The 7,835-nt window shown below is 34.5% G+C and overlaps 1 long non-coding RNA gene and 1 pseudogene across 1 annotated transcript; one reads left to right on the top strand and one right to left on the bottom strand.

Annotated features, from left to right (window-relative positions):
• Positions 1-3,059: 3,059 nt before the first annotated feature.
• LOC121264999 lies at positions 3,060-3,581 on the top strand. Its single transcript, XR_005940595.1, has 3 exons — positions 3,060-3,155; positions 3,235-3,304; positions 3,445-3,581. It is a non-coding gene; the product is annotated as an uncharacterized LOC121264999 (long non-coding RNA).
• A 1,951-nt stretch (positions 3,582-5,532) lies between these two features.
• LOC121265000 lies at positions 5,533-7,506 on the bottom strand (annotated as a pseudogene).
• Positions 7,507-7,835: the final 329 nt, after the last annotated feature.

Raw genomic sequence — 7,835 nt, forward strand, 5'->3', positions numbered from 1 at the left:
GTATAGCCAGTTTTAATCTTGGGAGTTTAAACACATTAAAACCAAGTTAGGTTGAATGCCGATCGATTGGATGCGCACATTCGATCACATCATGGCACATGCACTTACATAGAATATTCACATGATGGCACATGCATGTGAGTGTTCTGACTATGTAATTTTCTCCCAAATGATCTTATAGAGATCGAGGGTCACATGCGCGCGGCCCTTTTATGACTTTTATTTTATATAATATAATTGATCTTAATTTGCCCATTTCTTGGGAAGAGGCTTCATATAATATTTGCTGTCAATATTATTGTTATAATCTAGGAATGCATAGTTAGTCGTCTTTTATTGTTACTTTGATTGTGACACGACATAAAAATCTACATAGTTCACCAATGTACCTATGTTCACAAAGCTTCATATGATTTTATTTTCTTGAGAAATGTCGAAGTACATTATGGGGAAAAAGAGAAATTATATTTATAGTTGTAGAGTGCGCAAAAATTGTTCAATCTATTTGGAAAAAGTAAATAAATATAATAGTAGACCCTACTCTTTTTTAAAAGAATTGTGTGGCATTTGTACACTCCATATTTGTAACTAGCATTACTTGGGGCAAAATTACAATTCTCAAAATAGTCATACTATTTATAATAAACATATATATAGCGTTGTACATCGAATGCCCTAATTTTTCAATCATTGTGTTATTCGCTTGAGCACGAGTTTCGTCCAAACTCTCTTCTAATGTTCGCTCGAGTGACTTGTAGCGTGAACATCGAGCGAACTTTCAGCTTAAGCCTATTCGCCCAAGCCTGTGCTCCATGGCCCAAGCCTCATAAAAACTCCACATACCAAAAAACCATAATGAATCCTTGTTGGGTTGGATCATAAAATTGAACCCGTTTAATTAAATGGATTAAACCCTAACATGACATATATAAATAATGAGTAATATAACATGACCTGCATAGCCCATGATAATTAACTCTTGTTTTTTCACTTGAATACCACACATGCATTCCATCCAATTTAACCTGTTTCTTGCAAATGAGTTTAGCAGACCTATATATTTATTTTTACCAAATTAATATAATTTCCTATAGAATACAAGGATATTTATACAAATCATTCACAATTCCAACTACATTCATAATAAAGTATTTTATAATCAATATTCAAACTAATAATAAATAAAAAACTAATATCTCCAAAAATAAGTTTAAATATTAACTAAAAAAAGGGTTGATACTTTTTAGTTATTATATTGTCAAATAACAAGATCAATATTACATCCCAACAACAACAACGGCATAAATCCAAAAATATATAGAATTTGAAAGTAGAAGTAAAGGGTAATCCTTCATTTTGTTGAAAGTAGAAGTAAAGGGTAATCCTTCTTTAGTATTCAAGTTATATATACTAATTGTGAGTTTTGTGGATTGACCCTCAATTGATTCATTTATTAATTATATCTTATTGAGCCAACTCATTTTGACCCAGATCCATTTAAATCAAAACTATGTATGACCCACAATAACAACTACAACCACAGATCGAATAGTAGTACTGCATGCTTTCCAATCACCCAAAGGCGCAAGGGCCTTAAGACATGTAACATTAGAGGCACTAAAGGTGATGCAAGATAGATCATGTCTAATTAAATGAGTAGCAATAAATACTTACAGGCAAGAGATATCAGAAATTAATTAATGTGGACATAATTAACTTATAGGAATAGAGAAATTTTACATGGAAATCTTACACCACAGTACACCTCCACTTAATCAATATATGATTTGTAATTTTTTATCATTCTATTTTAATGTTAATTAAATATGTGTGTCTTTAGATAAAAAATTAAAAATGATAAATCATCTACTGGTTAGGTGGATGTGTGTAGTGTAAAGCATTCTTGTAACATTAATTCTCGCAAGAATATGATTGTGCTGCCATCAGCTAGAATATGTGAGTGAAGCGCTTCACTCAATGGCATGCTGCGTTAGGAGATGGCGTTAAATGGGGCCTCTTCGTGTCACAGTGGTCAAAAGGAATGTCGCCCAAAGTGGATCACCTATAGATAGCCTAGCTCAGGAATGAGGAAAAGGGGTTAATGGAAGAATATCCATCTCACATTACTTGTAATACCAAGTGTCATTCTTATATCATTAAATGTCATTCTTATTAGGACTGTACATTTGACCCAAAAGCCTTGCCCAGTCCGAAAGTTCCGAAATTTCCAACCCGAATTACTTGACCCGGATTGAAATAAACGGAAATGGAAGTCTTCCGTTTTACTTTCGAAACACTGCGGTTAGGGTCGGTAAATACCCAATAACCGAAAGAAACATATTTCTCAACCTCCTTCTCTCTCGCTTACAGTTTACGAAGGCCATTGCTCTGCCCCTCTCTCTCTCTCATATTATTCCTTCCACAGAGAAGCTCCATTAGTCCCTTGCAGTTGCAACCCTAGCTCTAGCTCTCACAAGCTCACAGGCTCTAGCTCTCTGATTGAAGGTATGGATTAGCTGAACTTGTTGTTGGATTTTGGATATTATAGTTTTTTTATTTTCAATGTTCAATGCTTGATCTACGCTCCAAGTTGGAAGTTTTAGAGTTTTGGTTTACAAATATTATTAGCCATGAGCGAGCCTCTAAACTTGTTACAGGGTTAAGGATGATGATTGAGTAGATGTATAAGTAGTATTCAAAATCCAATGTAGGTTCAAGTAGAGGTCAATCAAGTGTTAGTGAGACCTAAAGCAACACTTCTTATGATAATGAGGATAATCTATTCAGTACGTATCACCAATATCAAGCATCAAAAGGTGTGGTAGAGTCTAAATCAGAATTGGATAAGTATTTCATGGAAAGTGTTGAAGGATTGACACCTGACTTTGATATTCTAATATGGTGGAAGGTGAACTCAAATAGATATTCGATCCTTGCCAATATAGCTCGAGATGTGTTAACTATTTTCATATCTACTATTGCTTTTAAGTCGGCATTTAGCGTTGGAGATCGGGTCTTAGATTCATTTCGTAGCTCATTGGCCCAGACAACAGATGAATCTCCTATCTGCACACAAAACTAGTTGATGGCTCCCTCCATTAATTATGACTCCCAATATGTAATGAAAGATGCTGAAAGCTACAATTTAGAAACCGGTAAGATTCATATTTGAAAATTATTTTCATATAGTCTTTTCAATTAATTATATGTTTAACATATTTTTTTTTCATGTAGAGATAACTTTGAATGAGGTTGATTAGAGATTACTTGAAGTACTTTTGGACCAAAACTAGCTAATCCAAGGGTACGACCATTTTTGCTTGCTGATCATGACTAGTTAAGTCATTGATTGGATTATATAGCATTATAATATTATGCATTTGATCCTTGTTTTTTATACTTTCAAGATAATTGATGCATAATCTTCTCTGCTCATGTTTTCAGTTCGCTTTTAAGTATTATGTGATGAGTGGTGATAGTGGATTTCTATTGATTACTGCTCCAATTGGAGAGGGCTTAGTTATGAATTTTCCTTGTGGATCTTTCGGGATTGATATAACCAAGATATTGCTCTTTATGATGTAGGCAAGATATTGTTCTTTTAGGTATAACCAGGAAGTTGCCTTCGATTGTATTGTTCTTTTTTATGTAAACAGTTGTTAATTGCAAAGTAATGTCAAATGCAGTAGTCTTTGCTTTGCTTACCAAGTTTTGTTATTAGTATTTGGCTATATTTTCTATGAAGGATTAAATATGTAGAGACACAACATGCACTTTTGGAGAGTTGAATGGACGAAGTTGACAAAAGGATACAAATAAGCATGCAGTCTTGAAGTGATGTTACAAATCACTTCCACCACTCACTAACTATTCTCAAAAGTCGTGTAATTGAAAAAAAAAACCAAATTCTAACAACGAGAAAAAATACAGAGCCATCCGTTGAAAATACAATAAATCGTAAGACATTCGTTACAATGTAAACCCTAATTCCATTGAAATTTAGAAACAAAAAAATTTTGCAAATTAGTGGACGATTACAACCTCCTACACAAAAGAGCATTGGAACAAACTATTTCGAACTTTTTGTATAAAATGATAATCAAATTTTTCTAGATTATTATTAAAAAAAGAAAATCGGGTTGAAATACTCGTTTATTCCAAAAGAATTTTTGGGTTGACTAATCGGCCAAGTAGAATGTCTCTAAGTCGGGTTGGGTTGGGTCGGAATAGTTGTTTTTATACCGGGTCAAATCTGGTGAACAGTCTTATGCCAAAGGGTAGAAAGCCAGGTCTCTTTGACTCTCTTTCCGATAATCGGATCTTGTCTTAATTACCAAATCGGATTTGACTATGTCTTTCTTTCTTATGGGCTTGCGGTTCATTACACCAAAGGCTTTTAGTGAACTATTGAAGCAATCGAGAGAGCTTCGTGCCTTCGGCGTTTTCACTAGACATTCAATTTCTTATATATAGTAACCACTTAAATGAAAATACTACTAAAAATCGAATTGGATGTAAATTAAATGAGAAATAACAAGTCCAAGGTAAAATAAAAGAAAGAAGCATTAACGTAGTACACATGAACAAAAATTATCACAATAAATCTTTCTAAACATAAATTACATAGAAAGCAAACCCCTTTCACACTCACAAGTCTCTATTGCATGCTAACTAAATAAGGTTGAACAATCGATGACGATGAAACCTCATCATGTTATTCCACATGACTACCTTTTGATTACTTGTTCAGCCAGTAGCTATAGCTTATCATGAATATAAGCAACTGTCAACAATTTCCAAAATTTTCCCTTTGTTAGGATATCTCATATATTTTAGCCTACTTTAAAAGTGAGAAAGTTTCATGTAGTAAAAGTTCTAATTATTTAATTTGGATTTTCTGGTTTAAATTTAAAAAATTCTAGATAATAAATACCCTAAGAATTATAGAGGATTTTAAAAATCTGTTTTTTTATATAACGCGGTACAATATTGACAATAATGATCCCTGATGACCATCATCTTCTTCTTTTTAATTGTTTTCCCCTTCTCACTGGCTAGCAGTGCCCATCAATGTCAAAAATGCTGAAAACGACAGCATTATTAGCGCTAGCTTATGACCGGAAATATTTTTCAAAGACTTCCTTTTTAAAATCTCATAATTAATTAATTAGCAATTCATCATGAGTCTCGCTCATGTATTCATATATAAATTATAAACCAACGGATCCAAAATATAATTGATATAAATATTAATGAGAAAGATTTGAACATGATCATGTCAGAAAATAAATATTGTTTTTGTATGATCTCCATGAACAATAGGGCATTTTACAAGGTTTTTTTTTCATTTTTTTATTCACATTTTTTTAATATATTTAAATATTTTTAAAAAATAAAAGAAAATACATCAATACACTAAAATCATTTCCTTAATCATTAAGTAAAAAATAAAAAAATAATTTATCCGAGCAATCAAGTTGAGCGGTCACATTTGGTGGGCAAACTAGCTTTTTCCTTAATATATATATCTGTGAAAATTAACCAGAAAAATTTACAATCCAGTGTGTGCGTGCGTGTGTGTATCCATAAATAGCCGTTAGCTGTGCATATTAAATGGAAGATCAATAGGTGAAAATAGGTAGAGAACAAGGCGTTATCGCTGAGTACATGCAATCTTTAATTTAGAGATCATATAGATCTCTAAATATCACCACTAATCACCAAGATGAAAGAGCCGGAATGCTTTGTTCATTCCTGAAGAAATTAGTAGGATCGATCATACTCTTCACATGAACCAACCTGTTAAAGTTCCTCTTGAAATATTTAGCACCCCATATACTTGCCCGTCTATAGCTTGTCTTGCCCTTGTTATTATTTTTTCCTATGTCAAGGTCCCTATAATTCATATATGCAGCTCTTGGAGATTTCGAAACATAGGCAGCCATGTAACTATACAGCCTCCTTATCCAACTTATATGCTGCTCAGATGCTGCAATTCCTTCATCTTCCCAATAGACCAAGTATTGGATTTTGTAGTTATTACCAGCTCTATGGGGGAAAGGAATTGCAAACTCCGAAATTTCACTCATTTTCTGCCCATAGAGAGTGAAGATCAATAATGTTGTTTCTGCCGCTTTCTCATAAAATCTCTCCCAAATCCCTTCCAAGCCAACTTCGGGAATAGGTTCATCACATAGTCAGATTTTGCTTTGAAAAAGGGTCTTACTAGAGGAGTCCTGTTTAGCAGAACATCTAGGGATTCGCCACTTGGAAATCCTCCGAAGTATAGGACTGATTCAATCCAACTCATTTCAGTGCAATCTTCTCCAACCAAACCCAGTTCAGGGAAGCTCTCTTGCATCAATGAAAGGAGATTATCTATCCCTCTGAGATACAAGGAACTAAATGAAGCTTGTATTGTCCTCCTCCCTTCTTGGCTAGAATTGGCATCGGTTAACACGACGCGAATGAATAGATCTTTATGAACTTTGCTTGCAACATGTTGCCACCAATAAACAAGCTTGGTTGCATTTTGTTCCAAGTTCCTATTAACTGTGAATACAGCCACAATTGATGGAACATGAACCTGCTTGATTTTCCATGCAACAATTATTCCAAAACTGGACCCTCCACCTCCTCGAATGACCCAAAACAAATCTTCCCCCATGGATTTTCTGTCAAGGATTATACCCTTGACATCAATCATTTGTGCGTCAATAATATTATCTGCAGCAAGGCCGTATTTGCGCATCAAGGTGCCATACCTTCCCCCACTGAAGTGTCCACCAACACCCACAGTAGGGCAAAGTCCCGCCGGAAAGCCAAAATTTATACTTTTCTTGGCAATCCTATAATAAACTTCACCAATAATGGAGCCGGATTCAACCCAAACCGAGCCATTTTCTGCATCAACACTGATTGATCGAAGATTTATCATATCGATTATGAGAAATGGAACATCAGATACATAAGAAAGGCCCTCATAATCATGACCACCGCTTCTAACTCTGATTTGCAGGCCATGCTTTTGGGAACAATTAATGGCTGCTTGAATTTGGGAGACATGCGATGGTGTAACAATGACTAGAGGTTTCGGGGTGGCAGGTGTTGAGAATCTAGGATTTTGTACGGAGAATTCCAATACAGATGAATATGAGAAATTGGCAGGGGTGTAAATGACGTGAGAAATTGAGGAGGTGGAGTTTCCAGCATGAAGGGTCAGGCATTGAAGGAAGTCTTCATTAGTGTAAGCCGAAGTTGCCCATAGAAATGAGAAAAAAGTAAAAACAAATGCAAGCGCTGATGTCCTAAGAAACTTCATTCTTGTCTGTGTTTCTGCGCTAGAAATTGGATGCGAGCTTCATTATTTATTGTGTTATGAGGAGGATCCACTGCTTGTTTAAGACTTGGAAATTTAATGTACGCGAACGTTACGGTGGTATTATCTTTTGCATGTTGTATTTTCTAAGGTTAATTTGCAAACCATTCCAACTTCCAGATTGGAGAGATGAATCGCCACAAGAAATTAAATAGGCCGGAACAGCAACTAGTCAAGGTCCAAAACCAACAGCAAAACCAGTTCAGGTTCATCAGTTCGGGCCATAGTTTTCGAAGAGTAATCATATACACATAAGACATTACACAACATATTATACAAGAATATTATAAAATAAAAATATTTTTATAAAATAATATTATTTTTATAAGATATTTTATAAAAATATTGTGTGTATATTATTTTCTTTTCTCAAAACAAGGCCATAAATATAATTGCCATGATCGACCTGCGTGATCATCACGACCGTAATGAGGATTTGAATTTGCATAATGCACTG

Source organism: Juglans microcarpa x Juglans regia, chromosome 5D (genome assembly GCF_004785595.1).
Source record: "Juglans microcarpa x Juglans regia isolate MS1-56 chromosome 5D, Jm3101_v1.0, whole genome shotgun sequence".
Classification (NCBI taxonomy): Eukaryota; Viridiplantae; Streptophyta; class Magnoliopsida; order Fagales; family Juglandaceae; genus Juglans; species Juglans microcarpa x Juglans regia.